The 25304-nt window shown below is 42.6% G+C and overlaps 26 non-coding genes and 1 pseudogene across 26 annotated transcripts; all 27 read right to left on the bottom strand.

Moving 5' to 3' along the window:
* Positions 1 to 8885: 8885 nt before the first annotated feature.
* On the bottom strand, positions 8886 to 9027 carry LOC129851637 (U4 spliceosomal RNA). Its single transcript, XR_008759008.1, has one exon. It is a non-coding gene; the product is annotated as a U4 spliceosomal RNA (small nuclear RNA).
* A 381-nt stretch (positions 9028 to 9408) lies between these two features.
* Positions 9409 to 9545, bottom strand: LOC129851650 (U4 spliceosomal RNA). The gene has a single exon (XR_008759019.1). It is a non-coding gene; the product is annotated as a U4 spliceosomal RNA (small nuclear RNA).
* A 593-nt stretch (positions 9546 to 10138) lies between these two features.
* LOC129851632 (U4 spliceosomal RNA) lies at positions 10139 to 10280 on the bottom strand. The gene has a single exon (XR_008759003.1). It is a non-coding gene; the product is annotated as a U4 spliceosomal RNA (small nuclear RNA).
* A 381-nt stretch (positions 10281 to 10661) lies between these two features.
* Positions 10662 to 10798, bottom strand: LOC129851649 (U4 spliceosomal RNA). Its single transcript, XR_008759018.1, has one exon. It is a non-coding gene; the product is annotated as a U4 spliceosomal RNA (small nuclear RNA).
* A 591-nt stretch (positions 10799 to 11389) lies between these two features.
* On the bottom strand, positions 11390 to 11531 carry LOC129851636 (U4 spliceosomal RNA). The gene has a single exon (XR_008759007.1). It is a non-coding gene; the product is annotated as a U4 spliceosomal RNA (small nuclear RNA).
* Positions 11532 to 11913: 382 nt separating this feature from the next.
* On the bottom strand, positions 11914 to 12050 carry LOC129851648 (U4 spliceosomal RNA). The gene has a single exon (XR_008759017.1). It is a non-coding gene; the product is annotated as a U4 spliceosomal RNA (small nuclear RNA).
* Positions 12051 to 12641: 591 nt separating this feature from the next.
* On the bottom strand, positions 12642 to 12783 carry LOC129851635 (U4 spliceosomal RNA). The gene has a single exon (XR_008759006.1). It is a non-coding gene; the product is annotated as a U4 spliceosomal RNA (small nuclear RNA).
* Positions 12784 to 13165: 382 nt separating this feature from the next.
* LOC129851652 (U4 spliceosomal RNA) lies at positions 13166 to 13302 on the bottom strand. Its single transcript, XR_008759021.1, has one exon. It is a non-coding gene; the product is annotated as a U4 spliceosomal RNA (small nuclear RNA).
* Positions 13303 to 13894: 592 nt separating this feature from the next.
* Positions 13895 to 14036, bottom strand: LOC129851634 (U4 spliceosomal RNA). The gene has a single exon (XR_008759005.1). It is a non-coding gene; the product is annotated as a U4 spliceosomal RNA (small nuclear RNA).
* Positions 14037 to 14418: 382 nt separating this feature from the next.
* LOC129851647 (U4 spliceosomal RNA) lies at positions 14419 to 14555 on the bottom strand. Its single transcript, XR_008759016.1, has one exon. It is a non-coding gene; the product is annotated as a U4 spliceosomal RNA (small nuclear RNA).
* Positions 14556 to 15148: 593 nt separating this feature from the next.
* Positions 15149 to 15290, bottom strand: LOC129851631 (U4 spliceosomal RNA). Its single transcript, XR_008759002.1, has one exon. It is a non-coding gene; the product is annotated as a U4 spliceosomal RNA (small nuclear RNA).
* A 382-nt stretch (positions 15291 to 15672) lies between these two features.
* Positions 15673 to 15809, bottom strand: LOC129851646 (U4 spliceosomal RNA). The gene has a single exon (XR_008759015.1). It is a non-coding gene; the product is annotated as a U4 spliceosomal RNA (small nuclear RNA).
* A 593-nt stretch (positions 15810 to 16402) lies between these two features.
* LOC129851630 (U4 spliceosomal RNA) lies at positions 16403 to 16544 on the bottom strand. Its single transcript, XR_008759001.1, has one exon. It is a non-coding gene; the product is annotated as a U4 spliceosomal RNA (small nuclear RNA).
* A 381-nt stretch (positions 16545 to 16925) lies between these two features.
* On the bottom strand, positions 16926 to 17062 carry LOC129851645 (U4 spliceosomal RNA). Its single transcript, XR_008759014.1, has one exon. It is a non-coding gene; the product is annotated as a U4 spliceosomal RNA (small nuclear RNA).
* A 592-nt stretch (positions 17063 to 17654) lies between these two features.
* Positions 17655 to 17796, bottom strand: LOC129851633 (U4 spliceosomal RNA). The gene has a single exon (XR_008759004.1). It is a non-coding gene; the product is annotated as a U4 spliceosomal RNA (small nuclear RNA).
* A 381-nt stretch (positions 17797 to 18177) lies between these two features.
* Positions 18178 to 18314, bottom strand: LOC129851643 (U4 spliceosomal RNA). Its single transcript, XR_008759013.1, has one exon. It is a non-coding gene; the product is annotated as a U4 spliceosomal RNA (small nuclear RNA).
* A 593-nt stretch (positions 18315 to 18907) lies between these two features.
* On the bottom strand, positions 18908 to 19049 carry LOC129851629 (U4 spliceosomal RNA). The gene has a single exon (XR_008759000.1). It is a non-coding gene; the product is annotated as a U4 spliceosomal RNA (small nuclear RNA).
* Positions 19050 to 19430: 381 nt separating this feature from the next.
* On the bottom strand, positions 19431 to 19567 carry LOC129851642 (U4 spliceosomal RNA). Its single transcript, XR_008759012.1, has one exon. It is a non-coding gene; the product is annotated as a U4 spliceosomal RNA (small nuclear RNA).
* A 593-nt stretch (positions 19568 to 20160) lies between these two features.
* LOC129851628 (U4 spliceosomal RNA) lies at positions 20161 to 20302 on the bottom strand. The gene has a single exon (XR_008758999.1). It is a non-coding gene; the product is annotated as a U4 spliceosomal RNA (small nuclear RNA).
* A 381-nt stretch (positions 20303 to 20683) lies between these two features.
* On the bottom strand, positions 20684 to 20820 carry LOC129851651 (U4 spliceosomal RNA). The gene has a single exon (XR_008759020.1). It is a non-coding gene; the product is annotated as a U4 spliceosomal RNA (small nuclear RNA).
* A 593-nt stretch (positions 20821 to 21413) lies between these two features.
* Positions 21414 to 21555, bottom strand: LOC129851627 (U4 spliceosomal RNA). Its single transcript, XR_008758998.1, has one exon. It is a non-coding gene; the product is annotated as a U4 spliceosomal RNA (small nuclear RNA).
* A 381-nt stretch (positions 21556 to 21936) lies between these two features.
* LOC129851641 (U4 spliceosomal RNA) lies at positions 21937 to 22073 on the bottom strand. The gene has a single exon (XR_008759011.1). It is a non-coding gene; the product is annotated as a U4 spliceosomal RNA (small nuclear RNA).
* A 593-nt stretch (positions 22074 to 22666) lies between these two features.
* On the bottom strand, positions 22667 to 22808 carry LOC129851625 (U4 spliceosomal RNA). The gene has a single exon (XR_008758997.1). It is a non-coding gene; the product is annotated as a U4 spliceosomal RNA (small nuclear RNA).
* A 381-nt stretch (positions 22809 to 23189) lies between these two features.
* On the bottom strand, positions 23190 to 23326 carry LOC129851640 (U4 spliceosomal RNA). The gene has a single exon (XR_008759010.1). It is a non-coding gene; the product is annotated as a U4 spliceosomal RNA (small nuclear RNA).
* Positions 23327 to 23919: 593 nt separating this feature from the next.
* Positions 23920 to 24061, bottom strand: LOC129851624 (U4 spliceosomal RNA). The gene has a single exon (XR_008758996.1). It is a non-coding gene; the product is annotated as a U4 spliceosomal RNA (small nuclear RNA).
* A 381-nt stretch (positions 24062 to 24442) lies between these two features.
* On the bottom strand, positions 24443 to 24579 carry LOC129851639 (U4 spliceosomal RNA). Its single transcript, XR_008759009.1, has one exon. It is a non-coding gene; the product is annotated as a U4 spliceosomal RNA (small nuclear RNA).
* Positions 24580 to 25172: 593 nt separating this feature from the next.
* LOC129851638 (U4 spliceosomal RNA) lies at positions 25173 to 25304 on the bottom strand (annotated as a pseudogene).

Genomic DNA, 25304 nt, shown 5'->3' with positions numbered 1-25304 from the left:
CTCCCTCTACTGTTTCCTGAAGTCCACGATCATCTCCTTTGTTTTGTTGACGTTGAGTGAGAGGTTGTTTTTCTGACACCACACTCCGAGTGCCCTCACCTCCTCCCTATAGGCTGTCTCATCGTTGGTGGTGATCAAGCCTACTACTGTTGTGTCATCTGCAAACTTGATGATTGAGTTGGAGGCGTGCATGGCCACACACTCATGGGTGAACATTGAGTACAGGAGGGGTCTGAGCCCGCACCCTTGTGGGGCCCCAGTGTTGAGGATCAGCGAAGTGGAGATATTGTTTCCTACCTTCACCACCTGGGGGAGGCCCATCAGGAAGTCCTGGACCCAATTGCACAGGGCGGGGTTGAGACCAAAGGCCTCAAACTTAATGATGAGCTTGGAGGGTACTATGGTGTTGAATGCTGAGCTGTAGTCAATGAACAGCATTCTTACATAGGTATTCCTCTTGTCCAGATAGGATAGGGCAGTGTGCAGTGTGATGGCGATTGCATCGTCTGTGGACCTATTGGGGCGGTATGCAAATGGATCTTGAGGATGTTGTTATCATAAATATCCAATAACGTTCCAACCGGAGAATTCCTTTGTGTCTCTAGAAGTAATGGAACGCAAGACGATATAATTTGGACAGTTCACTCTGGGCACGCTATTCATCCAAAGTGAAAATGCTGCCCCCTATCCCTAAAAAGATAAGACACTTGTATGTGCCTAAATGTTTAATATCCATAATTTTTATAATTATTTATTTGAATTGAGCGCCCTCCAGTTTCACCGGAAGTTGTCCAGCTAGCGGGACGCCTAGCCTGAAGAAGTTTTTAATAGTCACAGTGGGTACAACATCTCCAATACACCGTTATAAATTCATTCACCGTATTAATCTATATAATTCTCTGAGGCTACCCAGAATATCCCAGTCCGCGTGATCAAAACAATCTTGAAGTGAGAATTACGATTGGTCGGACCAGCATTGAATGTCACGGGTACATCCTGTTTGAGTTTCTGCCTATAGGACAGGAGGAGCTAAATGGAGTCATGGTCAGATTTAGGGCGGGGGAGGGCCTTAAATGCATTGCGGAAGTTAGAGTAGCAGTGATCCAGTGTATTGCCCGCACGAGTGCTACAATCAATATTCTGATAGAAATTAGGGAGCCTTGATCTGAAATTTGCTTTGTTAAAATCCCCAGATACAATTAATGCAGCCTCAGGATATATGGTTTCCAGTTTGCTTAGAGTCAGTGAAGTTCCTTGAGGGCCGTCTTGGTATCGGCTTGAGGGGGGATATACACAGCTGTGACAATAACCGACGACAATTCTCTTGGGAGATAATATGGTCGGCATTTGATTATGATAAATTCTAGGTCAGGTGAACAAAAGGATTTGAGTTCCTGTATGTTGTTACGGTTACACCATGAGTTGTTAATCATGAAGCATACACCCCCAACCTTATTTTATCCAGATACAGTGGGGCAAAAAAGTATTTAGTCAGCTACCAATTGTGCAAGTGCTCCCACTTAAAAAGATGAGAGAGGCCTGTAATTTTCATCATAGGTACACTTCAACTATGACAGACAAAATGAGAAAAAAAATCCAGAAAATCACATTGTAGGATTTTTAATGAATTTATTTGCAAATTATGGTGGAAAATAAGTATTTGGTCACCGACAAACAAGCAAGATTTCTGGCTCTCACAGACCTGTAACTTCTTCTTTAAGAGGCTCCTCTGTGCTCCACTCGTTACCTGTATTAATGGCACCTGTTTGAACTTGTTATCAGTATAAAAGACACCTGTCCACAACCTCAAACAGTCACACTCCAAACTCCACTATGGCCAAGACCAAAGAGCTGTCAAAGGACACCAGAAACAAAATTGTAGACCTGCATCAGGCTGGGAAGACTGAATCTGCAATAGGTAAGCAGCTTGGTTTGAAGAAATCAACTGTGGGAGCAATTATTAGGAAATGGAAGACATACAAGACCACTGATAATCTCCCTCGATCTGGGGCTCCACGCGAGATCTCACCCCGTGGGGTCAAAATGATCACAAGAACGGTGAGCAAAAGTCCCAGAACCACACGGGGGGACCTAGTGAATGACCTGCAGAGAGCTGGGACCAAAGTAACAAAGCCTACCATCAGTAACACACTACGCCGCCAGGGACTCAAATCCTGCAGTGTCAGACGTGTCCCCCTGCTTAAGCCAGTACATGTCCAGGCCCGTCTGAAGTTTGCTAGAGAGCATTTGGATGATCCAGAAGATTGGGAGAATGTCATATGGTCAGATGAAACCAAAATATAACATTTTGGTAAAAACTCAACGCGTTGTGTTTGGAGGACAAAGAATGCTGAGTTGTATCCAAAGAACACCATACCTACTGTGAAGCATGGGGGTGGAAACATCATGCTTTGGGGCTGTTTTTCTGCAAAGGGACCAGGACAACTGATCCGTGTAAAGGAAAGAATGAATGGGGCTGTGTATCGTGAGATTTTGAGTGAAAACCTCCTTCCACCAGCAAGGGCATTGAAGATGAACCGTGGCTGGGTCTTTCAGCATGACAATGATCCCAAACACACCGCCCGGGCAACAAAGGAGTGGCTTCGTAAGAAGCATTTCAAGGTCCTGGAGTGGCCTAGCCAGGCTCCAGATCTCAACCCCATAGAAAATCTTTGGAGGGAGTTGAAAGTCTGTGTTGCCCAGCAACAGCCCCAAACATCACTGCTCTAGAGGAGATCTGCATGGAGGAATGGGCCAAAATACCAGCAACAGTGTGTGAAAACCTTGTGAAGACTTACAGAAAACGTTTGACCTCTGTCATTGCCAACAACGGGTATATAACAATGTCTTGAGATAAACTTTTGTTATTGATCAAATACTTATTTTCCACTATAATTTGCAAATAAATTCATTAAAAATCCTACAATGTGATTTTCTGGATTTTTTTTCTAATTTTGTCTGTCATAGTTGAAGTGTACCTATGATGAAAATTACAGGCCTCTCTCATCTTTTTAAGTGGGAGAACTTGCACAATTGGTGGCTGACTAAATACTTTTTTGCCCCACTGTAGATGTTTATTTCTGTTGGCGCGACGCATAAAGAATCCAGGTGGCTGAATCGACTCTGACAACATATCCCGAGAGAGCCATGTTTCTGTGAAACAGAGTATGGTACAATCCCTGATGTCTCTCTGGAAAGCAACCCTTGCCCTAATTTCATCTACCTTGTTATCTAGAGACTGGACATTGGCGAGAAATATAATTGGAAGCGGTGGGTGGCGTGTACGCCTCCGAAGTCTGACCAGAAGGCCGCTCCTGGATGCAGCTTAACTTCTTCATAATAGGGGGCGCTGTTTTTACTTTGGGAAAAAAATTGTGCCCAAATTAAACGGCCTCGTACGCTGTTCTAGATCATACAATATGCATATTATTATTACTATTGGATAGAAAACACTCTGAAGTTTCTAAAACTGTTTGAATGATATCTGTGAGTAAAACAGAACTCATTTGGCAGCAAACTTCCAAATAGGAAGTGAAAATTCTGAAAATGGGGCTCTGTGTCAGGGCCTGCCTATTCAACTAGCTTATATTTATGGATCTGTATGCACTTCATACGCCTTCCACTAGATGTCAACAGGCAGTAGAATGTTGAATGGGGTGTCTAGCTTGATGTGAGACCGAATGAGAGCTTTTGGAGTAACAGGTCTGCTCTTTTGGCAGTATTCAACTGCGCACCAGGGAACCTCACATTGTCTTCTGAAATGCGTTAGGTATACACAACGAAATGCTCTGGCTCTGATTTTATTGGATACATAGGAGAAAAACATCATAAAGTAGGATTTTCAACCGAGTTTGACCAGTTTATTCGACGTTTATTGGGACTTTTGGAATTTTTCGTTCCATGCGCTAAGATTTCTTGGACATGTGCCCTCCACATGGCTAGCCAAAGTTGCTAATTCGACAGAAGAAATGGACATTCTATAACAAAACAACGATTTAGTCTGGAAATAGGACTCCTTGCACAACATTCTGATGGAAGATCATCAAAAGTATCATCAAAAGTAAGAGAATATTTATTTATCCAACAAGGCGGAGAATTGCTGGGAGCGCTGTCTCACAATATTGCATGCTGTACGTTGTACTAAAGTTATTTTTTTTAAATCTAACACAGCGGTTGCATTAAGAACCAGTGTATCTTTCATTTGCTGTACAACATGTATTTTTTAGTAAAGTTTATGATGAGTTTTTTGGTTAGATTACGTGACTGTCCAAAATTTCTCTGGACAATTTCTCTGGACAATTTGGTGCATCATGGCTACGTATTCACAATGTATAACCAACCTCTAAATATGCACATTTTCGAACAAAACATAAATGTATTGTATAACATGATGTTATAAGACTGTCATCTGATGAAGTTGTTCAAAGGTTAGTGATTAATTTTATCTCTATTTGTGGGTTTTGTGAAAGCTATGTTGGCGGTGAATAAATGGCGTTGTGTGTTTGGCTATTGTTGTGAGCTAATATAAATATATATTGTGTTTTCGCTGTAAAACACTTAAAAAATCGGAAATATTGGCTGGATTCACAAGATGTTTGTCTTTCATTTGCTGTACAACATGTATTTTTCATAAATGTTTTATGATTAGTATTTATGTATTTCATGTTGCTCTCTGTAATTATTCTGGCTGTTTTGGTGCTATTTGTGATGGTGGCTGCAATGTAAAACTACAATTTATACCTCTAAATATGCACATTTTCGAACAAAACATAAATGTATTGTATAACATGATGTTATAAGACTGTCATCTGATGAAGTTGTTCAAAGGTTAGTGATTAATTTTATACAATACCGAACGCTTTTCAGAAGACAATGTGGAGCTCCCTCGCGCGCCATCGAAAACTGACAAAAGAGCTGACCTGCCACTCCAAAAGCTCTTATTCGGCCTCACATCAAGCTAGACACCCCATTCAACCTTCTACTGCCTGTTGACATCTAGTGGAAGGCGTATGAAGTGCATACAGATCGATAAATAAAAGCCAGTTGAATAGGCAGGCCCTGACATAGAGCCTCGTTTCCAGATTTTTCACTTCCTGTATGGAAGTTTGCTGCCAAATGAGTTCTATTTTACTCACAGATATAATTCAAACAGTTTTAGAAACTTCAGAGTGTTTTCTATCCAATAGTAATAATAATATGCATATTTTATGATCTAGAACAGAGTACGAGGCCGTTTAATTTGGGCACGATTTTTTCCAACGTGAAAACAGCGCCCCCCTATTCACAAGAAGTTAACTTTCAGTCTTCTCCATTCTTTCCGGAAATTCAGGCTATGTCCGCTCCACCAGAGAGTCAGCACCAGTTGCGGTCAAGTCACTGTTACCGTTGTACATCAAAAGAAAAGAATAGTGAGACAGCGGGACATAACCTCATATCTCCACCAAGCAGGGTTGTGCATAATGAAGAGAAAAGAGAGTCATATCTATTTTTCAAGTCGTCCTGGCGGGATTACAACCAGAAATAATTATGCCTGGGCTGAACCTCATAGGCTAATATGTGTCTTTGGCATAAACCTCCCCCTCAGGCCAATGTCATGACAGCTACAATATTGCCTATGTGAAGGAATACCAGAAGACAGCCACTAAAACCTGTTCAACTCTGCCTTTCCACCGCTGCCTCTAGTGGAGGCAAGAAGAAGTCTAAAAAAGCAGCTTTGGGTACACTTCATTCTTGCCACCAGAGTTAGTGTGAGTTTCAGCTTTGCTCCCACACTGCCTCTAATGTTGCAAGAAGCCACTTTATACACTTCTTCTTGCCTCTACTAGAGGCAGCAGTGGCAAGATTGAGTACAAAAGGTTTTGGGTTTGCGACCCATTGCAGCTGAGTCAGTGGTGCAGCTTACCTAAGGTGCTTTGCTCTCGAAATTGGTGTCATACCTTTTTTCCTGTAACATTTATTGAACAAGTACCTCACCTTGTCATTAATGACATGTAATCAAGAATCCAGCAAAGAGTTAGGTACGGGACGGACTGCTAGACATACCAATGTAATAAAAAATATTACAGTTTGCGGAGAAGCTGTTCAAGATACTGCAAACAGTTTGAGTAGCTGTATTCTTATATTCTTTCGCAGAGGCGATATCATAGCCAATGAGGTCCATCCGAGGAGTGCTTATTGAGAACAGGGCTCCGGGCAGCCGAGCGGAAATGGAGAAAAACTCGCCTCCCTGCGGACCTGGCATCCTTTCACTCCCTCCTCTCTACATTTTCCTCTTCTGTCTCTGCTGCTAAAGCCACTTTCTACCACTCTAAATTCCAAGCATCTGCCTCTAACCCTAGGAAGCTCTTTGCCACCTTCTCCTCCCTCCTGAATCCCCCCCCCCCTCCTCCCTCTCTGCAGATGACTTCGTCAACCATTTTGAAAAGAATGTCGACGACATCCGATCCTCGTTTGCTAAGTCAAACGACACCGCTGGTTCTGCTCACACTGCCCTACCTTGTGCTCTGACCTCTTTCTCCCCTCTCTCTCCAGATGAAATCTCGCGTCTTGTGACGGCCGGCCGCCCAACAACCTGCCCGCTTGACCCTATCCCCTCCTCCCTTCTCCAGACCTTTTCCGGAGACCTTCTCCCTTACCTCACCTCGCTCATCAACTCATCCTTGACCGCTGGCTATGTCCCTTCCGTCTTCAAGAGAGCGAGAGTTGCACCCCTTCTGAAAAAACCTACACTCGATCCCTCCGATGTCAACAACTACAGACCAGTATCCCTTCTTTCTTTTCTCTCCAAAACTCTTGAACGTGCCGTCCTTGGCCAGCTCTCCTGCTATCTCTCTCAGAATGACCTTGATCCAAATCAGTCAGGTTTCAAGACTAGTCATTCAACTGAGACTGCTCTTCTCTGTATCACGGAGGCGCTCCGCACTGCTAAAGCTAACTCTCTCTCCTCTGCTCTCATCCTTCTAGACCTATCGGCTGCCTTCGATACTGTGAACCATCAGATCCTCCTCTCCACACTCTCCGAGTTGGGCATCTCCGGCGCGGCCCACGCTTGGATTGCGTCCTACCTGACAGGTCGCTCCTACCAGGTGGCGTAGCGAGAATCTGTCTCCTCACCACGTGCTCTCACCACTGGTGTCCCCCAGGGCTCTGTTCTAGGCCCTCTCCTATTCTCGCTATACACCAAGTCACTTGGCTCTGTCATAACCTCACATGGTCTCTCCTATCATTGCTATGCAGACGACAAACAATTAATCTTCTCCTTTCCCCCTTCTGATGACCAGGTGGCGAATCGCATCTCTGCATGTCTGGCAGACATATCAGTGTGGATGACGGATCACCACCTCAAGCTGAACCTCGGCAAGACGGAGCTGCTCTTCCTCCCGGGGAAGGACTGCCCGTTCCATGATCTCGCCATCACGGTTGACAACTCCATTGTGTCCTCCTCCCAGAGCGCTAAGAACCTTGGCGTGATCCTGGACAACACCCTGTCGTTCTCAACTAACATCAAGGCGGTGGCCCGTTCCTGTAGGTTCGTGCTCTACAACATCCGCAGAGTACGACCCTGCCTCACACAGGAAGCGGCGCAGGTCCTAATCCAGGCACTTGTCATCTCCCGTCTGGATTACTGCAACTCGCTGTTGGCTGGGCTCCCTGCCTGTGCCATTAAACCCCTACAACAAATCCAGAACGCCGCAGCCCGTCTGGTGTTCAACCTTCCCAAGTTCTCTCACGTCACCCCGCTCCTCCGCTCTCTCCACTGGCTTCCAGTTGAAGCTCGCATCCGCTACAAGACCATGGTGCTTGCCTACGGAGCTGTGAGGGGAACGGCACCTCAGTACCTTCAGGCTCTGATCAGGCCCTACACCCAAACAAGGGCACTGCGTTCATCCACCTCTGGCCTGCTCGCCTCCCTACCACTGAGGAAGTACAGTTCCCGCTCAGCCCAGTCAAAACTGTTCGCTGCTCTGGCACCTTAATGGTGGAACAAACTCCCTCACGACGCCAGGACAGCGGAGTCAATCACCACCTTCCGGAGACACCTGAAACCCCACCTCTTTAAGGAATACCTAGGATAGGATAAAGCAATCCTTCTGACACCCCCCCCCTTAAAAGATTTAGATGCACTATTGTAAAGTGGCTGTTCCACTGGATGTCATAAGGTGAATGCACCAATTTGTAAGTCGCTCTGGATAAGAGCGTCTGCTAAATGACTTAAATGTAAATGTAAATGTATTGATGGTTGACAACTTAACCCAAACTCTACATTGGAATGACTTGAAATATAGTCAGAAGAAGTCTTGGGGAGAATAGTCTCAAAAACAGGGGTTTTTGGTCCACACTGTCTCTAATTCTTGCATTTTTGTCACATTGGTATGTCTAGCAGTCCGCCCCTTACTTAAGCCTTTGGTGGATTCTTGATTACATGTCATTAATGGCAAGGTGGGGTAGTTGTTCAATAAATGTTACCTTTTTTCCTGTACAAAACCAATATCGAGAGCAAAGCTCTTTGGGTATTCAGCACCACTGGCTCAGCTGCAATGGGTCGCAAACCCAAAACCTTTTCAATTAAATCTTGCCATCACTGCCTCTAGAGGAGGCAAGAAGAAGTGGGTAAAGTGGTTTTGGGTAACTTACTACTTGCAACAATTAGAGGCAGTGTGGGGGCAAAGCTGAAATTGTGGGCCCAAACACGCTGTTGCTGAGTTAATTCTCCCTAACACTACTTCTGACACAGCATATACTACTGACACCTTTTTTCTGTTTTTACCTAGTTGCAAGATAATGTTCACCTGTCAGCTGAATCATCAAAAATGTTATAGAGGAAATGAGTTGGGTTCAGCCCATTTTTGGTCTTGGCACTACCTTCTCTTCCACATTTATAGTAGTCTCACAATAGACTATCAAAAATTGCCAGGGTTGACTGTATTTCAAGTCATCCCAAGCGGGGTATTGGGTTAAGTTTTCAACTAGCAATAATCACGCCTCAGATGGACTTCATTGGCTACGATATCGCATCTGCGAAAGAATGTCATAGGATAGCTACTCAAACTGTTTGCAGTGTCTTGCACAGCTTCTCCACTAACGGTATTATTATGTTGTTACATAGGTATGTCTAGCAGTTCGCCCCCTACCTAACACTTTGGTGGATTCTTGATTGCATGTAATTCATGGCAAGGTGGGGTACTTATACAATAGATGTTACCCTTTTTCCAGTAGCAAAAAAGCAATATAAAGAGCAAAGCATTTTGGGTAATCTGCACCACTGGCTCAGCTGCAATGGATCGCAAACCCAAAACCTATTCAACTCAACCTTGCCACCGGTGCCTCTAATGGAGGTGTATAACGTGTCTAAGGGTACCTTACTTCATGCAAGAATTAGAGACAGTGTGGACCAAACCCCCCGTTTCTGAGACTATTCTCCCCAAGACTACTTCTGACTATATTTCAAGTCATTCCAATGTAGAGTTTTGGGTTAAGTTGTCAACCAACAATAATCACTCCTCGGATGGACCTCATAGGCTATGATATCGTCTCTGCGAAAGAATGTAAGAATACAGCTACTCAAAAGGTTTGCAGTATCTCGAACAGCTTCTCCGCAAACTGTATTATTTTTTGTTACATTGGTATGTCTAGCAGTCCGCCCCCTACCTAACACTTTGGTAGATTCTTGATTACATGTCATTAATGGCAAGGTGAGGTAGTTGTTCAATAAATGTTACCTTTTTTCCTGTACAAAACCAATATCGAGAGCAAAGCTCTTTGGGTATTCAGCACCACTGGCTCAGCTGCAATGGGTCGCAAACCCAAAACCTTTTCAATTAAATCTTGCCATCACTGCCTCTAGAGGAGGCAAGAAGAAGTGGGTAAAGTGGTTTTGGGTAACTTACTACTTGCAACAATTAGAGGCAGTGTGGGGGCAAAGCTGAAATTGTGGGCCCAAACACGCTGTTGCTGAGTTAATTCTCCCTAACACTACTTCTGACACAGCATATACTACTGACACCTTTTTTCTGTTTTTACCTAGTTGCAAGATAATGTTCACCTGTCAGCTGAATCATCAAAAATGTTATAGAGGAAATGAGTTGGGTTCAGCCCATTTTTGGTCTTGGCACTACCTTCTCTTCCACATTTATAGTAGTCTCACAAGAGACTATCAAAAATTGCCAGGGTTGACTATATTTCAAATCATCCCAAGCGGGGTATTGGGTTAAGTTTTCAACTAGCAATAATCACGCCTCAGATGGACTTCATAGGCTACGATATCGCATCTGCGAAAGAATGTCATAGGACAGCTACTCAAAATGTTTGCAGTGTCTTGCACAGCTTCTCTACTAACGGTATTATTATGTTGTTACATAGGTATGTCTAGCAGTTCGCCCCCTACCTAACACTTTGGTGGATTCTTGATTACATGTAATTCATGGCAAGGTGGGGTACTTATACAATAGATGTTACCTTTTTTCCAGTAGTAAAAAAGCAATATCAAGAGCAAAGCATTTTGGGTAATCTGCACCACTGGCTCAGCTGCAATGGATCGCAAACCCAAAACCTATTCAACTCAACCTTGCCACCGGTGCCTCTAATGGAGGTGTATAACGTGTCTAAGGGTACCTTACTTCATGCAAGAATTAGAGACAGTGTGGACCAAAACCCCCGTTTCTGAGACTATTCTCCCCAAGACTACTTCTGACTATATTTCAAGTCATTCCAATGTAGAGTTTTGGGTTAAGTTGTCAACCAACAATAATCACTCCTCGGATGGACCTCATAGGCTATGATATCGTCTCTGCGAAAGAATGTAAGAATACAGCTACTCAAAAGGTTTGCAGTATCTCGAACAGCTTCTCCGCAAACTGTATTATTTTTTGTTACATTGGTATGTCTAGCAGTCCGCCCCCTACCTAACACTTTGGTAGATTCTTGATTACATGTCATTAATGGCAAGGTGGGGTAGTTGTTCAATAAATGTTACCTTTTTTCCTGTACAAAACCAATATCGAGAGCAAAGCTCTTTGGGTATTCAGCACCACTGGCTCAGCTGCAATGGGTCGCAAACCCAAAACCTTTTCAATTAAATCTTGCCATCACTGCCTCTAGAGGAGGCAAGAAGAAGTGGGTAAAGTGGTTTTGGGTAACTTACTACTTGCAACAATTAGAGGCAGTGTGGGGCAAAGCTGAAATTGTGGGCCCAAACACGCTGTTGCTGAGTTAATTCTCCCTAACACTACTTCTGACACAGCATATACTACTGACACCTTTTTTCTGTTTTTACCTAGTTGCAAGATAATGTTCACCTTCAGCTGAATCATCAAAAATGTTATAGAGGAAATGAGTTGGGTTCTGCCCATTTTTGGTCTTGGCACTACCTTCTCTTCCACATTTATAGTAGTCTCACAAGAGACTATCAAAAATTGCCAGGGTTGACTATATTTCGAATCATCCCAAGCGGGGTATTGGGTTAAGTTTTCAACTAGCAATAATCACGCCTCAGATGGACTTCATAGGCTACGATATCGCATCTGCGAAAGAATGTCATAGGATAGCTACTCAAACTGTTTGCAGTGTCTTGCACAGCTTCTCCACTAACGGTATTATTATGTTGTTACATAGGTATGTCTAGCAGTTCGCCCCCTACCTAACACTTTTGGTGGATTCTTGATTACATGTAATTCATGGCAAGGTGGGGTACTTATACAATAGATGTTACCTTTTTTCCAGTAGTAAAAAAGCAATATCAAGAGCAAAGCATTTTGGGTAATCTGCACCACTGGCTCAGCTGCAATGGATCGCAAACCCAAAACCTATTCAACTCAACCTTGCCACCGGTGCCTCTAATGGAGGTGTATAACGTGTCTAAGGGTACCTTACTTCATGCAAGAATTAGAGACAGTGTGGACCAAAACCCCCGTTTCTGAGACTATTCTCCCCAAGACTACTTCTGACTATATTTCAAGTCATTCCAATGTAGAGTTTTGGGTTAAGTTGTCAACCAACAATAATCACTCCTCGGATGGACCTCATAGGCTATGATATCGTCTCTGCGAAAGAATGTAAGAATACAGCTACTCAAAAGGTTTGCAGTATCTCGAACAGCTTCTCCGCAAACTGTATTATTTTTTGTTACATTGGTATGTCTAGCAGTCCGCCCCCTACCTAACACTTTGGTAGATTCTTGATTACATGTCATTAATGGCAAGGTGGGGTAGTTGTTCAATAAATGTTACCTTTTTTCCTGTACAAAACCAATATCGAGAGCAAAGCTCTTTGGGTATTCAGCACCACTGGCTCAGCTGCAATGGGTCGCAAACCCAAAACCTTTTCAATTAAATCTTGCCATCACTGCCTCTAGAGGAGGCAAGAAGAAGTGGGTAAAGTGGTTTTGGGTAACTTACTACTTGCAACAATTAGAGGCAGTGTGGGGCAAAGCTGAAATTGTGGGCCCAAACACGCTGTTGCTGAGTTAATTCTCCCTAACACTACTTCTGACACAGCATATACTACTGACACCTTTTTTCTGTTTTTACCTAGTTGCAAGATAATGTTCACCTTCAGCTGAATCATCAAAAATGTTATAGAGGAAATGAGTTGGGTTCTGCCCATTTTTGGTCTTGGCACTACCTTCTCTTCCACATTTATAGTAGTCTCACAAGAGACTATCAAAAATTGCCAGGGTTGACTATATTTCGAATCATCCCAAGCGGGGTATTGGGTTAAGTTTTCAACTAGCAATAATCACGCCTCAGATGGACTTCATAGGCTACGATATCGCATCTGCGAAAGAATGTCATAGGATAGCTACTCAAACTGTTTGCAGTGTCTTGCACAGCTTCTCCACTAACGGTATTATTATGTTGTTACATAGGTATGTCTAGCAGTTCGCCCCCTACCTAACACTTTTGGTGGATTCTTGATTACATGTAATTCATGGCAAGGTGGGGTACTTATACAATAGATGTTACCTTTTTTCCAGTAGTAAAAAAGCAATATCAAGAGCAAAGCATTTTGGGTAATCTGCACCACTGGCTCAGCTGCAATGGATCGCAAACCCAAAACCTATTCAACTCAACCTTGCCACCGGTGCCTCTAATGGAGGTGTATAACGTGTCTAAGGGTACCTTACTTCATGCAAGAATTAGAGACAGTGTGGACCAAAACCCCCGTTTCTGAGACTATTCTCCCCAAGACTACTTCTGACTATATTTCAAGTCATTCCAATGTAGAGTTTTGGGTTAAGTTGTCAACCAACAACAATCACTCCTCGGATGGACCTCATAGGCTATGATATCGTCTCTGCGAAAGAATGTAAGAATACAGCTACTCAAAAGGTTTGCAGTATCTCGAACAGCTTCTCCGCAAACTGTATTATTTTTTGTTACATTGGTATGTCTAGCAGTCCGCCCCCTACCTAACACTTTGGTAGATTCTTGATTACATGTCATTAATGGCAAGGTGGGGTAGTTGTTCAATAAATGTTACCTTTTTTCCTGTACAAAACCAATATCGAGAGCAAAGCTCTTTGGGTATTCAGCACCACTGGCTCAGCTGCAATGGGTCGCAAACCCAAAACCTTTTCAATTAAATCTTGCCATCACTGCCTCTAGAGGAGGCAAGAAGAAGTGGGTAAAGTGGTTTTGGGTAACTTACTACTTGCAACAATTAGAGGCAGTGTGGGGGCAAAGCTGAAATTGTGGGCCCAAACACGCTGTTGCTGAGTTAATTCTCCCTAACACTACTTCTGACACAGCATATACTACTGACACCTTTTTTCTGTTTTTACCTAGTTGCAAGATAATGTTCACCTTCAGCTGAATCATCAAAAATGTTATAGAGGAAATGAGTTGGGTTCTGCCCATTTTTGGTCTTGGCACTACCTTCTCTTCCACATTTATAGTAGTCTCACAAGAGACTATCAAAAATTGCCAGGGTTGACTATATTTCGAATCATCCCAAGCGGGGTATTGGGTTAAGTTTTCAACTAGCAATAATCACGCCTCAGATGGACTTCATAGGCTACGATATCGCATCTGCGAAAGAATGTCATAGGATAGCTACTCAAACTGTTTGCAGTGTCTTGCACAGCTTCTCCACTAACGGTATTATTATGTTGTTACATAGGTATGTCTAGCAGTTCGCCCCCTACCTAACACTTTTGGTGGATTCTTGATTACATGTAATTCATGGCAAGGTGGGGTACTTATACAATAGATGTTACCTTTTTTCCAGTAGTAAAAAAGCAATATCAAGAGCAAAGCATTTTGGGTAATCTGCACCACTGGCTCAGCTGCAATGGATCGCAAACCCAAAACCTATTCAACTCAACCTTGCCACCGGTGCCTCTAATGGAGGTGTATAACGTGTCTAAGGGTACCTTACTTCATGCAAGAATTAGAGACAGTGTGGACCAAAACCCCCGTTTCTGAGACTATTCTCCCCAAGACTACTTCTGACTATATTTCAAGTCATTCCAATGTAGAGTTTTGGGTTAAGTTGTCAACCAACAATAATCACTCCTCGGATGGACCTCATAGGCTATGATATCGTCTCTGCGAAAGAATGTAAGAATACAGCTACTCAAAAGGTTTGCAGTATCTCGAACAGCTTCTCCGCAAACTGTATTATTTTTTGTTACATTGGTATGTCTAGCAGTCCGCCCCCTACCTAACACTTTGGTAGATTCTTGATTACATGTCATTAATGGCAAGGTGGGGTAGTTGTTCAATAAATGTTACCTTTTTTCCTGTACAAAACCAATATCGAGAGCAAAGCTCTTTGGGTATTCAGCACCACTGGCTCAGCTGCAATGGGTCGCAAACCCAAAACCTTTTCAATTAAATCTTGCCATCACTGCCTCTAGAGGAGGCAAGAAGAAGTGGGTAAAGTGGTTTTGGGTAACTTACTACTTGCAACAATTAGAGGCAGTGTGGGGGCAAAGCTGAAATTGTGGGCCCAAACACGCTGTTGCTGAGTTAATTCTCCCTAACACTACTTCTGACACAGCATATACTACTGACACCTTTTTTCTGTTTTTACCTAGTTGCAAGATAATGTTCACCTGTCAGCTGAATCATCAAAAATGTTATAGAGGAAATGAGTTGGGTGCAGCCCATTTTTGGTCTTGGCACTACCTTCTCTTCCACATTTATAGTAGTCTCACAAGAGACTATCAAAAATTGCCAGGGTTGACTATATTTCAAATCATCCCAAGCGGGGTATTGGGTTAAGTTTTCAACTAGCAATAATCACGCCTCAGATGGACTTCATAGGCTACGATATCGCATCTGCGAAAGAATGTCATAGGATAGCTACTCAAACTGTTTGCAGTGTCTTGCACAGCTTCTCCACTAACGGTATTATTATGTTGTTACATAGGTATGTCTAGCAGTTCGCCCCCTACCTAACACTTTTGGTGGATTCTTGATTACATGTAATTCATGGCAAGGTGGGGTACTTATACAATAGATGTTACCTTTTTTCCAGTAGTAAAAAAGCAATATCAAGAGCAAAGCATTTTGGGTAATCTGCACCACTGGCTCAGCTGCAATGGATCGCAAACCCAAAACCTATTCAACTCAACCTTGCCACCGGTGCCTCTAATGGAGGTGTATAACGTGTCTAAGGGTACCTTACTTCATGCAAGAATTAGAGACAGTGTGGACCAAAACCCCCGTTTCTGAGACTATTCTCCCCAAGACTACTTCTGACTATATTTCAAGTCATTCCAATGTAGAGTTTTGGGTTAAGTTGTCAACCAACAATAATCACTCCTCGGATGGACCTCATAGGCTATGATATCGTCTCTGCGAAAGAATGTAAGAATACAGCTACTCAAAAGGTTTGCAGTATCTCGAACAGCTTCTCCGCAAACTGTATTATTTTTTGTTACATTGGTATGTCTAGCAGTCCGCCCCCTACCTAACACTTTGGTAGATTCTTGATTACATGTCATTAATGGCAAGGTGGGGTAGTTGTTCAATAAATGTTACCTTTTTTCCTGTACAAAACCAATATCGAGAGCAAAGCTCTTTGGGTATTCAGCACCACTGGCTCAGCTGCAATGGGTCGCAAACCCAAAACCTTTTCAATTAAATCTTGCCATCACTGCCTCTAGAGGAGGCAAGAAGAAGTGGGTAAAGTGGTTTTGGGTAACTTACTACTTGCAACAATTAGAGGCAGTGTGGGGGCAAAGCTGAAATTGTGGGCCCAAACACGCTGTTGCTGAGTTAATTCTCCCTAACACTACTTCTGACACAGCATATACTACTGACACCTTTTTTCTGTTTTTACCTAGTTGCAAGATAATGTTCACCTGTCAGCTGAATCATCAAAAATGTTATAGAGGAAATGAGTTGGGTGCAGCCCATTTTTGGTCTTGGCACTACCTTCTCTTCCACATTTATAGTAGTCTCACAAGAGACTATCAAAAATTGCCAGGGTTGACTATATTTCAAATCATCCCAAGCGGGGTATTGGGTTAAGTTTTCAACTAGCAATAATCACGCCTCAGATGGACTTCATAGGCTACGATATCGCATCTGCGAAAGAATGTCATAGGACAGCTACTCAAACTGTTTGCAGTGTCTTGCACAGCTTCTCTACTAACGGTATTATTATGTTGTTACATAGGTATGTCTAGCAGTTCGCCCCCTACCTAACACTTTGGTGGATTCTTGATTACATGTAATTCATGGCAAGGTGGGGTACTTATACAATAGATGTTACCTTTTTTCCAGTAGTAAAAAAGCAATATCAAGAGCAAAGCATTTTGGGTAATCTGCACCACTGGCTCAGCTGCAATGGATCGCAAACCCAAAACCTATTCAACTCAACCTTGCCACCGGTGCCTCTAATGGAGGTGTATAACGTGTCTAAGGGTACCTTACTTCATGCAAGAATTAGAGACAGTGTGGACCAAAACCCCCGTTTCTGAGACTATTCTCCCCAAGACTACTTCTGACTATATTTCAAGTCATTCCAATGTAGAGTTTTGGGTTAAGTTGTCAACCAACAATAATCACTCCTCGGATGGACCTCATAGGCTATGATATCGTCTCTGCGAAAGAATGTAAGAATACAGCTACTCAAAAGGTTTGCAGTATCTCGAACAGCTTCTCCGCAAACTGTATTATTTTTTGTTACATTGGTATGTCTAGCAGTCCGCCCCCTACCTAACACTTTGGTAGATTCTTGATTACATGTCATTAATGGCAAGGTGGGGTAGTTGTTCAATAAATGTTACCTTTTTTCCTGTACAAAACCAATATCGAGAGCAAAGCTCTTTGGGTATTCAGCACCACTGGCTCAGCTGCAATGGGTCGCAAACCCAAAACCTTTTCAATTAAATCTTGCCATCACTGCCTCTAGAGGAGGCAAGAAGAAGTGGGTAAAGTGGTTTTGGGTAACTTACTACTTGCAACAATTAGAGGCAGTGTGGGGGCAAAGCTGAAATTGTGGGCCCAAACACGCTGTTGCTGAGTTAATTCTCCCTAACACTACTTCTGACACAGCATATACTACTGACACCTTTTTTCTGTTTTTACCTAGTTGCAAGATAATGTTCACCTTCAGCTGAATCATCAAAAATGTTATAGAGGAAATGAGTTGGGTTCTGCCCATTTTTGGTCTTGGCACTACCTTCTCTTCCACATTTATAGTAGTCTCACAAGAGACTATCAAAAATTGCCAGGGTTGACTATATTTCGAATCATCCCAAGCGGGGTATTGGGTTAAGTTTTCAACTAGCAATAATCACGCCTCAGATGGACTTCATAGGCTACGATATCGCATCTGCGAAAGAATGTCATAGGATAGCTACTCAAACTGTTTGCAGTGTCTTGCACAGCTTCTCCACTAACGGTATTATTATGTTGTTACATAGGTATGTCTAGCAGTTCGCCCCCTACCTAACACTTTGGTGGATTCTTGATTACATGTAATTCATGGCAAGGTGGGGTACTTATACAATAGATGTTACCTTTTTTCCAGTAGTAAAAAAGCAATATCAAGAGCAAAGCATTTTGGGTAATCTGCACCACTGGCTCAGCTGCAATGGATCGCAAACCCAAAACCTATTCAACTCAACCTTGCCACCGGTGCCTCTAATGGAGGTGTATAACGTGTCTAAGGGTACCTTACTTCATGCAAGAATTAGAGACAGTGTGGACCAAAACCCCCGTTTCTGAGACTATTCTCCCCAAGACTACTTCTGACTATATTTCAAGTCATTCCAATGTAGAGTTTTGGGTTAAGTTGTCAACCAACAATAATCACTCCTCGGATGGACCTCATAGGCTATGATATCGTCTCTGCGAAAGAATGTAAGAATACAGCTACTCAAAAGGTTTGCAGTATCTCGAACAGCTTCTCCGCAAACTGTATTATTTTTTGTTACATTGGTATGTCTAGCAGTCCGCCCCCTACCTAACACTTTGGTAGATTCTTGATTACATGTCATTAATGGCAAGGTGGGGTAGTTGTTCAATAAATGTTACCTTTTTTCCTGTACAAAACCAATATCGAGAGCAAAGCTCTTTGGGTATTCAGCACCACTGGCTCAGCTGCAATGGGTCGCAAACCCAAAACCTTTTCAATTAAATCTTGCCATCACTGCCTCTAGAGGAGGCAAGAAGAAGTGGGTAAAGTGGTTTTGGGTAACTTACTACTTGCAACAATTAGAGGCAGTGTGGGGGCAAAGCTGAAATTGTGGGCCCAAACACGCTGTTGCTGAGTTAATTCTCCCTAACACTACTTCTGACACAGCATATACTACTGACACCTTTTTTCTGTTTTTACCTAGTTGCAAGATAATGTTCACCTGTCAGCTGAATCATCAAAAATGTTATAGAGGAAATGAGTTGGGTTCAGCCCATTTTTGGTCTTGGCACTACCTTCTCTTCCACATTTATAGTAGTCTCACAAGAGACTATCAAAAATTGCCAGGGTTGACTATATTTCAAATCATCCCAAGCGGGGTATTGGGTTAAGTTTTCAACTAGCAATAATCACGCCTCAGATGGACTTCATAGGCTACGATATCGCATCTGCGAAAGAATGTCATAGGATAGCTACTCAAACTGTTTGCAGTGTCTTGCACAGCTTCTCCACTAACGGTATTATTATGTTGTTACATAGGTATGTCTAGCAGTTCGCCCCCTACCTAACACTTTGGTGGATTCTTGATTACATGTAATTCATGGCAAGGTGGGGTACTTATACAATAGATGTTACCTTTTTTCCAGTAGTAAAAAAGCAATATCAAGAGCAAAGCATTTTGGGTAATCTGCACCACTGGCTCAGCTGCAATGGATCGCAAACCCAAAACCTATTCAACTCAACCTTGCCACCGGTGCCTCTAATGGAGGTGTATAACGTGTCTAAGGGTACCTTACTTCATGCAAGAATTAGAGACAGTGTGGACCAAAACCCCCGTTTCTGAGACTATTCTCCCCAAGACTACTTCTGACTATATTTCAAGTCATTCCAATGTAGAGTTTTGGGTTAAGTTGTCAACCAACAATAATCACTCCTCGGATGGACCTCATAGGCTATGATATCGTCTCTGCGAAAGAATGTAAGAATACAGCTACTCAAAAGGTTTGCAGTATCTCGAACAGCTTCTCCGCAAACTGTATTATTTTTTGTTACATTGGTATGTCTAGCAGTCCGCCCCCTACCTAACACTTTGGTAGATTCTTGATTACATGTCATTAATGGCAAGGTGGGGTAGTTGTTCAATAAATGTTACCTTTTTTCCTGTACAAAACCAATATCGAGAGCAAAGCTCTTTGGGTATTCAGCACCACTGGCTCAGCTGCAATGGGTCGCAAACCCAAAACCTTTTCAATTAAATCTTGCCATCACTGCCTCTAGAGGAGGCAAGAAGAAGTGGGTAAAGTGGTTTTGGGTAACTTACTACTTGCAACAATTAGAGGCAGTGTGGGGGCAAAGCTGAAATTGTGGGCCCAAACACGCTGTTGCTGAGTTAATTCTCCCTAACACTACTTCTGACACAGCATATACTACTGACACCTTTTTTCTGTTTTTACCTAGTTGCAAGATAATGTTCACCTGTCAGCTGAATCATCAAAAATGTTATAGAGGAAATGAGTTGGGTTCAGCCCATTTTTGGTCTTGGCACTACCTTCTCTTCCACATTTATAGTAGTCTCACAAGAGACTATCAAAAATTGCCAGGGTTGACTATATTTCAAATCATCCCAAGCGGGGTATTGGGTTAAGTTTTCAACTAGCAATAATCACGCCTCAGATGGACTTCATAGGCTACGATATCGCATCTGCGAAAGAATGTCATAGGATAGCTACTCAAACTGTTTGCAGTGTCTTGCACAGCTTCTCCACTAACGGTATTATTATGTTGTTACATAGGTATGTCTAGCAGTTCGCCCCCTACCTAACACTTTGGTGGATTCTTGATTACATGTAATTCATGGCAAGGTGGGGTACTTATACAATAGATGTTACCTTTTTTCCAGTAGTAAAAAAGCAATATCAAGAGCAAAGCATTTTGGGTAATCTGCACCACTGGCTCAGCTGCAATGGATCGCAAACCCAAAACCTATTCAACTCAACCTTGCCACCGGTGCCTCTAATGGAGGTGTATAACGTGTCTAAGGGTACCTTACTTCATGCAAGAATTAGAGACAGTGTGGACCAAAACCCCCGTTTCTGAGACTATTCTCCCCAAGACTACTTCTGACTATATTTCAAGTCATTCCAATGTAGAGTTTTGGTGTAAGTTGTCAACCAACAATAATCACTCCTCGGATGGACCTCATAGGCTATGATATCGTCTCTGCGAAAGAATGTAAGAATACAGCTACTCAAAAGGTTTGCAGTATCTCGAACAGCTTCTCCGCAAACTGTATTATTTTTTGTTACATTGGTATGTCTAGCAGTCCGCCCCCTACCTAACACTTTGGTAGATTCTTGATTACATGTCATTAATGGCAAGGTGGGGTAGTTGTTCAATAAATGTTACCTTTTTTCCTGTACAAAACCAATATCGAGAGCAAAGCTCTTTGGGTATTCAGCACCACTGGCTCAGCTGCAATGGGTCGCAAACCCAAAACCTTTTCAATTAAATCTTGCCATCACTGCCTCTAGAGGAGGCAAGAAGAAGTGGGTAAAGTGGTTTTGGGTAACTTACTACTTGCAACAATTAGAGGCAGTGTGGGGGCAAAGCTGAAATTGTGGGCCCAAACACGCTGTTGCTGAGTTAATTCTCCCTAACACTACTTCTGACACAGCATATACTACTGACACCTTTTTTCTGTTTTTACCTAGTTGCAAGATAATGTTCACCTGTCAGCTGAATCATCAAAAATGTTATAGAGGAAATGAGTTGGGTTCTGCCCATTTTTGGTCTTGGCACTACCTTCTCTTCCACATTTATAGTAGTCTCACAAGAGACTATCAAAAATTGCCAGGGTTGACTATATTTCAAATCATCCCAAGCGGGGTATTGGGTTAAGTTTTCAACTAGCAATAATCACGCCTCAGATGGACTTCATAGGCTACGATATCGCATCTGCGAAAGAATGTCATAGGATAGCTACTCAAACTGTTTGCAGTGTCTTGCACAGCTTCTCCACTAACGGTATTATTATGTTGTTACATAGGTATGTCTAGCAGTTCGCCCCCTACCTAACACTTTGGTGGATTCTTGATTACATGTAATTCATGGCAAGGTGGGGTACTTATACAATAGATGTTACCTTTTTTCCAGTAGTAAAAAAGCAATATCAAGAGCAAAGCATTTTGGGTAATCTGCACCACTGGCTCAGCTGCAATGGATCGCAAACCCAAAACCTATTCAACTCAACCTTGCCACCGGTGCCTCTAATGGAGGTGTATAACGTGTCTAAGGGTACCTTACTTCATGCAAGAATTAGAGACAGTGTGGACCAAAACCCCCGTTTCTGAGACTATTCTCCCCAAGACTACTTCTGACTATATTTCAAGTCATTCCAATGTAGAGTTTTGGGTTAAGTTGTCAACCAACAATAATCACTCCTCGGATGGACCTCATAGGCTATGATATCGTCTCTGCGAAAGAATGTAAGAATACAGCTACTCAAAAGGTTTGCAGTATCTCGAACAGCTTCTCCGCAAACTGTATTATTTTTTGTTACATTGGTATGTCTAGCAGTCCGCCCCCTACCTAACACTTTGGTAGATTCTTGATTACATGTCATTAATGGCAAGGTGGGGTAGTTGTTCAATAAATGTTACCTTTTTTCCTGTACAAAACCAATATCGAGAGCAAAGCTCTTTGGGTATTCAGCACCACTGGCTCAGCTGCAATGGGTCGCAAACCCAAAACCTTTTCAATTAAATCTTGCCATCACTGCCTCTAGAGGAGGCAAGAAGAAGTGGGTAAAGTGGTTTTGGGTAACTTACTACTTGCAACAATTAGAGGCAGTGTGGGGGCAAAGCTGAAATTGTGGGCCCAAACACGCTGTTGCTGAGTTAATTCTCCCTAACACTACTTCTGACACAGCATATACTACTGACACCTTTTTTCTGTTTTTACCTAGTTGCAAGATAATGTTCACCTGTCAGCTGAATCATCAAAAATGTTATAGAGGAAATGAGTTGGGTTCAGCCCATTTTTGGTCTTGGCACTACCTTCTCTTCCACATTTATAGTAGTCTCACAAGAGACTATCAAAAATTGCCAGGGTTGACTATATTTCAAATCATCCCAAGCGGGGTATTGGGTTAAGTTTTCAACTAGCAATAATCACGCCTCAGATGGACTTCATAGGCTACGATATCGCATCTGCGAAAGAATGTCATAGGATAGCTACTCAAACTGTTTGCAGTGTCTTGCACAGCTTCTCCACTAACGGTATTATTATGTTGTTACATAGGTATGTCTAGCAGTTCGCCCCCTACCTAACACTTTGGTGGATTCTTGATTACATGTAATTCATGGCAAGGTGGGGTACTTATACAATAGATGTTACCTTTTTTCCAGTAGTAAAAAAGCAATATCAAGAGCAAAGCATTTTGGGTAATCTGCACCACTGGCTCAGCTGCAATGGATCGCAAACCCAAAACCTATTCAACTCAACCTTGCCACCGGTGCCTCTAATGGAGGTGTATAACGTGTCTAAGGGTACCTTACTTCATGCAAGAATTAGAGACAGTGTGGACCAAAACCCCCGTTTCTGAGACTATTCTCCCCAAGACTACTTCTGACTATATTTCAAGTCATTCCAATGTAGAGTTTTGGGTTAAGTTGTCAACCAACAATAATCACTCCTCGGATGGACCTCATAGGCTATGATATCGTCTCTGCGAAAGAATGTAAGAATACAGCTACTCAAAAGGTTTGCAGTATCTCGAACAGCTTCTCCGCAAACTGTATTATTTTTTGTTACATTGGTATGTCTAGCAGTCCGCCCCCTACCTAACACTTTGGTAGATTCTTGATTACATGTCATTAATGGCAAGGTGGGGTAGTTGTTCAATAAATGTTACCTTTTTTCCTGTACAAAACCAATATCGAGAGCAAAGCTCTTTGGGTATTCAGCACCACTGGCTCAGCTGCAATGGGTCGCAAACCCAAAACCTTTTCAATTAAATCTTGCCATCACTGCCTCTAGAGGAGGCAAGAAGAAGTGGGTAAAGTGGTTTTGGGTAACTTACTACTTGCAACAATTAGAGGCAGTGTGGGGGCAAAGCTGAAATTGTGGGCCCAAACACGCTGTTGCTGAGTTAATTCTCCCTAACACTACTTCTGACACAGCATATACTACTGACACCTTTTTTCTGTTTTTACCTAGTTGCAAGATAATGTTCACCTGTCAGCTGAATCATCAAAAATGTTATAGAGGAAATGAGTTGGGTTCAGCCCATTTTTGGTCTTGGCACTACCTTCTCTTCCACATTTATAGTAGTCTCACAAGAGACTATCAAAAATTGCCAGGGTTGACTATATTTCAAATCATCCCAAGCGGGGTATTGGGTTAAGTTTTCAACTAGCAATAATCACGCCTCAGATGGACTTCATAGGCTACGATATCGCATCTGCGAAAGAATGTCATAGGATAGCTACTCAAACTGTTTGCAGTGTCTTGCACAGCTTCTCCACTAACGGTATTATTATGTTGTTACATAGGTATGTCTAGCAGTTCGCCCCCTACCTAACACTTTGGTGGATTCTTGATTACATGTAATTCATGGCAAGGTGGGGTACTTATACAATAGATGTTACCTTTTTTCCAGTAGTAAAAAAGCAATATCAAGAGCAAAGCATTTTGGGTAATCTGCACCACTGGCTCAGCTGCAATGGATCGCAAACCCAAAACCTATTCAACTCAACCTTGCCACCGGTGCCTCTAATGGAGGTGTATAACGTGTCTAAGGGTACCTTACTTCATGCAAGAATTAGAGACAGTGTGGACCAAAACCCCCGTTTCTGAGACTATTCTCCCCAAGACTACTTCTGACTATATTTCAAGTCATTCCAATGTAGAGTTTTGGGTTAAGTTGTCAACCAACAATAATCACTCCTCGGATGGACCTCATAGGCTATGATATCGTCTCTGCGAAAGAATGTAAGAATACAGCTACTCAAAAGGTTTGCAGTATCTCGAACAGCTTCTCCGCAAACTGTATTATTTTTTGTTACATTGGTATGTCTAGCAGTCCGCCCCCTACCTAACACTTTGGTAGATTCTTGATTACATGTCATTAATGGCAAGGTGGGGTAGTTGTTCAATAAATGTTACCTTTTTTCCTGTACAAAACCAATATCGAGAGCAAAGCTCTTTGGGTATTCAGCACCACTGGCTCAGCTGCAATGGGTCGCAAACCCAAAACCTTTTCAATTAAATCTTGCCATCACTGCCTCTAGAGGAGGCAAGAAGAAGTGGGTAAAGTGGTTTTGGGTAACTTACTACTTGCAACAATTAGAGGCAGTGTGGGGGCAAAGCTGAAATTGTGGGCCCAAACACGCTGTTGCTGAGTTAATTCTCCCTAACACTACTTCTGACACAGCATATACTACTGACACCTTTTTTCTGTTTTTACCTAGTTGCAAGATAATGTTCACCTGTCAGCTGAATCATCAAAAATGTTATAGAGGAAATGAGTTGGGTTCAGCCCATTTTTGGTCTTGGCACTACCTTCTCTTCCACATTTATAGTAGTCTCACAAGAGACTATCAAAAATTGCCAGGGTTGACTATATTTCAAATCATCCCAAGCGGGGTATTGGGTTAAGTTTTCAACTAGCAATAATCACGCCTCAGATGGACTTCATAGGCTGCGATATCACATCT

Source organism: Salvelinus fontinalis, chromosome 3 (assembly GCF_029448725.1).
Source record: "Salvelinus fontinalis isolate EN_2023a chromosome 3, ASM2944872v1, whole genome shotgun sequence".
Lineage (NCBI taxonomy): Eukaryota > Metazoa > Chordata > Actinopteri > Salmoniformes > Salmonidae > Salvelinus > Salvelinus fontinalis.
Note: the sequence above shows the minus strand (reverse complement) of the source record. Positions and strands in the feature narration are given on the sequence as shown.